At 32.5% G+C, this 7475-nt stretch overlaps 1 non-coding gene across 1 annotated transcript; it reads left to right on the forward strand.

Moving 5' to 3' along the window:
- Nucleotides 1-1266: 1266 nt before the first annotated feature.
- On the forward strand, nucleotides 1267-1484 carry LOC149001461 (small nucleolar RNA U3). Its single transcript, XR_016170500.1, has one exon. It is a non-coding gene; the product is annotated as a small nucleolar RNA U3 (small nucleolar RNA).
- The last annotated feature ends 5991 nt before the right edge of the window (nucleotides 1485-7475 follow it).

Below are 7475 nucleotides of genomic sequence, written 5' to 3' on the forward strand. Positions count from 1 at the left end.
TAAAAATGTGATTGTTAAAGAGATTGTGTAAATTAGTTGGTTGAATATTCTTATATATCTTACTATTAAATAAACTATAATTAATTTTAAATTTTTTATCTTAGGGCCTGTTTGGTTACTTAAGTCTGGAGATTTCAAAAATCTCTAAATTTCAAATCTATAGATTTCAAATCTATGGAGTCATGGTTCATAAAATTAACTATTTGGTTAGCCTGAATCTTTGAAATGAAATATATAGATTCATCTTAAAAAAACATTTATGAGTCATGGTTCAAATGTTTAATGTTTTTATAATAGAAGTGAAATCTCTGGATTTCACCTCATACCCATAAATCTATAGATTCACGTTTTTAGTGTAAAAATGTGAATCTCTAGATTTCATGAATCCAGAGATTCACACAACCAAACGGGTATAAATCTCCCATTTGTGAATCCAGAGATTTGAAATCTCGGTGCCGCCCAGTAATTCAGATTTAATTCAATAAATTTCATAAGATTCATGAAAAACTTATACCCAAATCTGGTAAATCTCATTATCCCTATCTTAGAAACATTACTTGTTCTGTACGGTATTTGAATTGAGGTTTTTTTTTTTTGAGCTGAGGTTCATTCGCAATAGATTGTGCGCACCTTTACTACATTCTCAAGACTACAATCGACAAGAGTTGAACCCATAAACGGTTCACTAAGAGTGTAAATCTTACCATTAGAGCAACATTAGCAATTAAGGGATTTTTATATTTTTTTGGCTGAATTAAATTAGGGCTTTGTAGTGTAAGAAAATGCCATTTTAATGGAGAGTAACGATTTTTCATAATAAATTAACATTTGAAATAATCCAATCAGTCCATATCAATGTAGGCATTACGAGACCAATAGGTATACAGATATGCGTACGTTAGTGACTAATTCCATGCACTTAATGTAATATATTTATTCTTTAATTAATTCCAAAATCAATTTAAACACGTGCAACAATTCACCGAGATCTTGAAGATCCGACCCTCTGGAAATTGTATTCTTTGCTTGGGAAAGACTTTTTAAACAAGAAATATTAGACAAAAAAATATATATCTTAGATAATATTTTAAATTCAAGAAATGATATTATAATCATGGCAACTGTAACAGCCAAAAGTACCTTTAAGCTTATGCAAGAAAGATCTTGGGAGGTTTTCCTCCAAAACTGTGGACCCCATGGGCCCACAAAGATTAGTTTTCAGAATCTGGTTAGAAAACAACGCCACATCAACATATGAATATTTTTACGACTTTACTTGAATAGGATCTGTTCTATAGGCTCGTAGCTCTGTATCCTTGAGTTCTAAGGAGATAGGAATCTAAGTCTGGTGGATGAATCATGGCCGTGTGATTAGAACATGATTAATGGTTCTGTTGAGGTTTATAAAACTCCAGCAAGTTGTAGAGGATCGTCCTCAAGGTTGATTCCAATCGTTGGGTGGTTGCACGGCTGTCTCACAGACTCCAAAAAAAAGCCAATGGAGGGGCAGTAGGATGGTTAGGAACTTGACTTTTTAGTGTTGTGGTCATGGTTTCAACTCCTACCGACCATGTAATATTCCTATCCCCAGTATATAAAAAACACCTTTGTACGAAGAAAAAAATAAAGGAAAAAATATAAGGATTATGATACCATAAAACCCTATTATGCGTAACCATTTTATGCGAATCCTTTCCATGAAATAGTCGTACCATGACCATGATACCACAAAGGGGCCGGAGGGATACAATACAACTACCATTGAACCCTCGTTTAGGCTCAAGGCTGCAATGCCCCCTGAACTTGGATCGGACGTACCAATAGTAACCACCATCGAGAGCAACCACAAGGTTGAGTCTGGTGTCCCATCACCTTAATGTCCTCGCTTGAGTTACCAGCTCTTGCTACTAAGCTCGACTCAAGGCTGCAATGGAGAATGCTAAGAAGAGGATTAGAGAAGGATACCCAAAATCTGAAAATGCAAGGAAGTTGTGCAAAACACAAACTATAGATTTGAATGGTCTTTCCAAGCAATAAGAGTATAAATTGAAAAAGAAATAAAGAATATATATATTACTTAAATAATTATTACAAATATAATGTTAGAAAAAAATAATTAGTTCAGTAATTAAATTTAAAAAGAAAAAAATTAATTGGTTTATGATTAATGAAGATATCTTTACCTGTAATTGTTATCGAAGGAGAAGAACCCCCACCTGCACCATGGGGTTATGTTTGAAGCGATTAAAAAGAAAGCCTTCGCTTCTGGTTCTTGTAGTCATGCGGACATAAACAATGCCACCGAACTGGAGAGCCTGCACCATGGGATTATGTTTGAAGCGACCAATGTCAAGCTCCTACAATATCTCAAAGACAAAGTGACGACGGACACCACTCCAATACTAAACCTCCCAGAGATTGAACTGAACAAGTTTAATCTGAAGACATCGCTGATAAGTTAAAACAACATTACTTCATTTCTTTTATATTCTTTATCTTAGATTGTCTTTTTTCATATACGTTTATCTCTATTTACTTCGTTTCTTTTATGCAAGGTTTTGATGGAAAAAAAATAAAGAATCCTCTTTTCAAACGAATGACAACAACTAGAGTGGGGGCAATTGGAAAAAAATCGTCTGCTGTGCACATCTCTCTACTGTGCACAGCAGTGCACCATTATAATGTGACACCTGGATTATACCTCATTAATGGTTGAGATGAAACCAATAATTTTCAAGTGATTCGAACCCAATTTTAATACCCATTTTATCTATACCCGCCCAAACCCGATTATATAAAACTCCTCAACTACCACGACTTCTCTTTCTCTGCGACTCTATTCCTCCGTCGCTCTTCTTCTATCTCTCGTTTACCCTCCTCTTATTTTGTTCTGCTGTTTCCGATTAGCTCAATACGATGTCTCGCTCAACTCGCTCCTTCTGCATGATGAAGGAAAGTCGTGATGGTCTCCACCACTTCATTAGCCATTGCAGGCCCTCTTTGTTGAAGCTCAACCTTAGTCTACCTCTTGATCTGGACAACGACCACCGCTCCGCTATTGCGACGGGCTTACAGGTACTGCTCTACTTTCCAAGTTCAAAAATTGCAAGCTTTTGGAGACTGTCATCATATCAAACAGTATTATGGGATTGAGTGTGATACCATCCAGTTCTTTCTTCTCAATTCCCCAAGAATCAAACATGGCCATGTTGAAGAAAGCAAGCACTCTGTTATTGCCAAGACATTGGCTTCTCAGAAATTCATCCAAATTATTGCTTGATTAAAGATTTAATGGTGAAAGACCAATGAACATTTCTACCAGAAAAAAGAAAAGAAAGAAGAAAGACCAGTGAACTGTTGTGCATACACATTATTCCTTCAACTGGTAGATATAAATTAGTTTAGCCTTCGTGTGATGGATAAACGAAAGAATTGAAAGAAGCTGCTCTCTCTGAATATTGTCCTCTTATCCCAGTTGTTTTATATCGGTCTCCATACTATTGTTTTCTGGTAATAGCAGTAGATTAACCATATTCAAGGAAGCATATAGCAGGAAAATCTGAAACAAAATGTCTTACAAATTTGTAGATGCTTTGACGAATTTAGGTTACCACCTAAGGATGAAGAAAAATGAAGAAAGGAGAGTTCACAAACAAGTGGAAGAGGGTAAACGAGAGATAGAAGAAGAGCGACGGAGGAACAGAGTCGTGGTAGTTGAGGAGTTTTACATAATCGGGTTTGAGCGGGTATAGCTAAAATGGGTATTAAAATTAGGTTCAAATCACTTAAAAATTATAGGTTTCATCTCAACCATTAATGAGGTATAATCCAGGTGTCACATTATAATGGTGCACTGGTGTGCACAGCAGAGAGATGTGCACAGCAGACGATTTTTTCTCGGGGCAATTACTTAGTGTGATTGAAATTCTTTACTCACAAAAGAGGGAAGAACGTATATGATTGTAATTAACTGGTTTTATCGTATCACACATAATTAAAATTTAGTAATTAATCATATTTACTTACTTATTATTGGCTTCCTCCCATGTCTCAATTTTAGCTCACATACTCTTAAATCCATAAACTAACTATATGATATGTCGATCATGATATTCAGGAATTTATAGATAATTGCATTCTAAATTATGTGAATAAAGATCAATTCTATAAATACTTGTTAAGTGATAAAGATGAATCATCTCTTTGACATCCACTCTAACCCCTCATTTTTATTAAATGACTGGTTGACTGGGGTTTATTGACTTTTCCAATGAGGGGCTGAAATCTTGTAATAGTGAATATTTTCTATATCGCTGTGAATAAATAGTTAGTATTTAAATTTTCTCCACACCCAAATCCATTTAGACAAATGTAATTGGGTGAGAGGATTTATATTGTATTATTTGATAATTAATTTATCTAATTCAAATATATATATTCATTTATTAATAAATATTTTAATAAGTTATTATGTGAAGGTCGTGGCTAAACCACTCTCTAAATTGCTTAGTTGAACGTTCTTAAAAATTCTATCATCAAATTTAATAGAATTAAATCTGAATCATTTATCATAAGCGGTTCAGATTTTGTTTAATAAATTTAGTAGGATTTTTTTTACACAACCACATTTATGTTTATTAATAAAAAAATTCAATCTGAATCGTTCATCATTAGCAGTTCAAATTTCGTTCAATAAATTTATTAGTAGGATCTTTTTTTGGTTGAAAATTGGAATAAGGGTTTGTGTACCTTTGCAAAGTCTTGCACATCACAAAAATGTAAAAGAAAGTAAAGAAAATTGATTTTCAATAACATCTATTCCAATTTAACATCATTTTATAAACAAGGTATAATTTTCATTCTCTTCATGGCACTAACAAAAAAATAAAGAAAATTGATTTTTCAATAACATCTATTCCAAGAATACATTGCATTCTATAAAAACTCAGAATTCTTATTTTCTCCATGGCACTAACAAATTTTTTTCTCTAATATATCATATCTCAATGAGGTGGATGCTTTATTATTGTAATATGTGAAAATGGAACATAATATATGTAGCTGGTCATGTTAGGTGTATGTATCCTTCAATCAACCTGCAAAATGAAAATTATACTGAATTAAACATGTAGATTTCTCTTGCCCATGTATGATTTTCTTGATCATTGAATATCTAGAAGAGTAATATCTATTGGTCAAATTTTAAATTTAAAACCTAAAAATCAATCATATACCTTATATACAATTTAAAAAAAAACAATTAATTTAATTAGTTTAATAATTAAATATTTAAAAAAATTAGGTCTTTGGTTTTTTAAAAAGAATAACATAAAAAATAGAGAGAGAAAGAGAGAATACATATTACTTCATATAATGTGAGAAAAAACAATTAGTTCAGTAATTAAATTGAAAAAGAAGAAATCAATCCATGCCTTCATGATTTGCTAAAGTTTTCTGAAAAGAATACTAGAAAATATTGAGTGAGAGAAAAAAAAAAAATTAAGAAAGAGAGAATGAATACCTGATGATTCTGGAGATGATTTAGGAAAACTCAAACGTATGATAGTTTTTCCAACTTTTAGGAAAACTCCAATGTGTGCTAGTTTTTACAAATTTTTCCTAACTATCTAAGATTTTTGTGAGGGAAGCAAGGAAAAAGATAAAAGAAAAATAGAAAATAAGAAAAAAAGACTCATTAGAGAATTAATAAGAATAGAAATATGAGAGAATAAACAGGGGAAATTTATGGATGGTGACTTAGTTTCTAATTAAGTTTTAACTTTTTGTTGCTGAAAAGTAAGGATTTAATGGTAAGTATTAGATTATGATTAAGAATGATATATACATAATTAAGATTTAATAATTAATTATATTTATTGGTTTATTGGCTTCCTCCCATGTCTCAATTTTAGCCTACATACTTTTAAATCCATAAACTAACTATATGATATGTCGACCATATATTTAGGAATTTATAGGTAATCGCATTCTAAATTATGTGAATAAAGATTAATTCTATGAATACTTATTAAGTGATGAAGATGAATCATCACTTTGACATGCACTCTAACCTCATTTTCAGTGAATGACTTGTTAAGAGGAGCTTATTGACTTTTCCAATGAAGGGCTCAAAACTTGTAATGGTGAATATTTTCTATATGTTGTGAATAAATAGTAATCCATTTAGACAAATGTAAGTGGGTGTGAGGATTTAAATTGTATTATCTGATAATTAATTTATCTATTTCAAATAGATATCTATTTATTAATCAAAATTCTATTAATTTATTATGGAAAGGCGATTGTTAAATGGCTGTGTAAATTAGTTGGTTGAATATCCCAAGATATCTTACCATTAAATTTAATAGAATTATTTTTAAATTTTTTATCTTGAGGAATTCAGATTTAATTCAATAAATTTAATAGTAGAATTTGTTTAATTTATAAAATTAACTGATTGGTTAAGGTAGTCGTTGGTTATATGAATCGTAGATTTCTACCCAGGAGAGATTTGAGGAAGGTCGCGCGCGGAAACCGTTTCTTCCTTCGATGAGCTCCTCTTCGGACCTCTCGATTTCACCAATATCTTAGAGATTTCAAATCTATAGACTTCAAATCTATGGAGTTATAATTTATAAAATTAAGTGTTTGGTTGTGGAATGAAATCGCTTGAATTCATCCTAAAAATTTATTTGATCGACATGATTTTTGTGAATGTACAATTGTATAGCTTTTTTGAAATGATCTGGATCTTAGGGCACCCCTTATCCCCGTCCCATCAAATGTATGATTCACCTTTTACGACTAAAAACGTGAATCTGAGATTTCAGATGAAATGGTTGGGATCTAGAGATTTTTACGGAACTTTTGGTCAAACGGGTATACATTGGCGTTTCAGATTCCCCCATGGAATCCCCGGGGGCCGCGCAGGAGGGCCTCTGACTGCAGATTTTTGAAATTCTCTTTCTAGATTCATGTTGAACGTCAAAACTAGCACCCTAAATTCAAAAAAATCTGAATCATTCATTATAAGTGGTTCAGTTTTTACACTAAATTTAACGTGATTTTATCACCAGATTCATCCCTACTATAAAAATACTAAACATTTGCGCATTCATAAACTGAAATGTGATTTGACCTAAATGCCTTTACCCAACTCAAATTACTATATTGCCCATAGTTTCAAACCCCTCCCAACATCTCTTTTTAACCTCACCACCGCCCCTTCCCTTGTTAGGGACCACTTCCCCACCTCCCCCTCGTAGTCCTTTGATTGTAGTCATAGCCATTTTCACCTTGAAGATTAGGCTTTTACCAATTTTTACAGCAGGATGATTCGCTACATACTCATCTTTGGTCTAATTCCTCACACTCATCAGAAGGGTTTAAAGTATTCTAAGATACCATACAATACTAGCCGATAAGTATCCATATTTGACTCAACCGATGCGATACTCTCCATTAAATTACATTAA

This window comes from Hakea prostrata, chromosome 10, assembly GCF_041222555.1.
Source record: "Hakea prostrata isolate BN-2017 chromosome 10, UWA_Hpros_2, whole genome shotgun sequence".
Lineage (NCBI taxonomy): Eukaryota > Viridiplantae > Streptophyta > Magnoliopsida > Proteales > Proteaceae > Hakea > Hakea prostrata.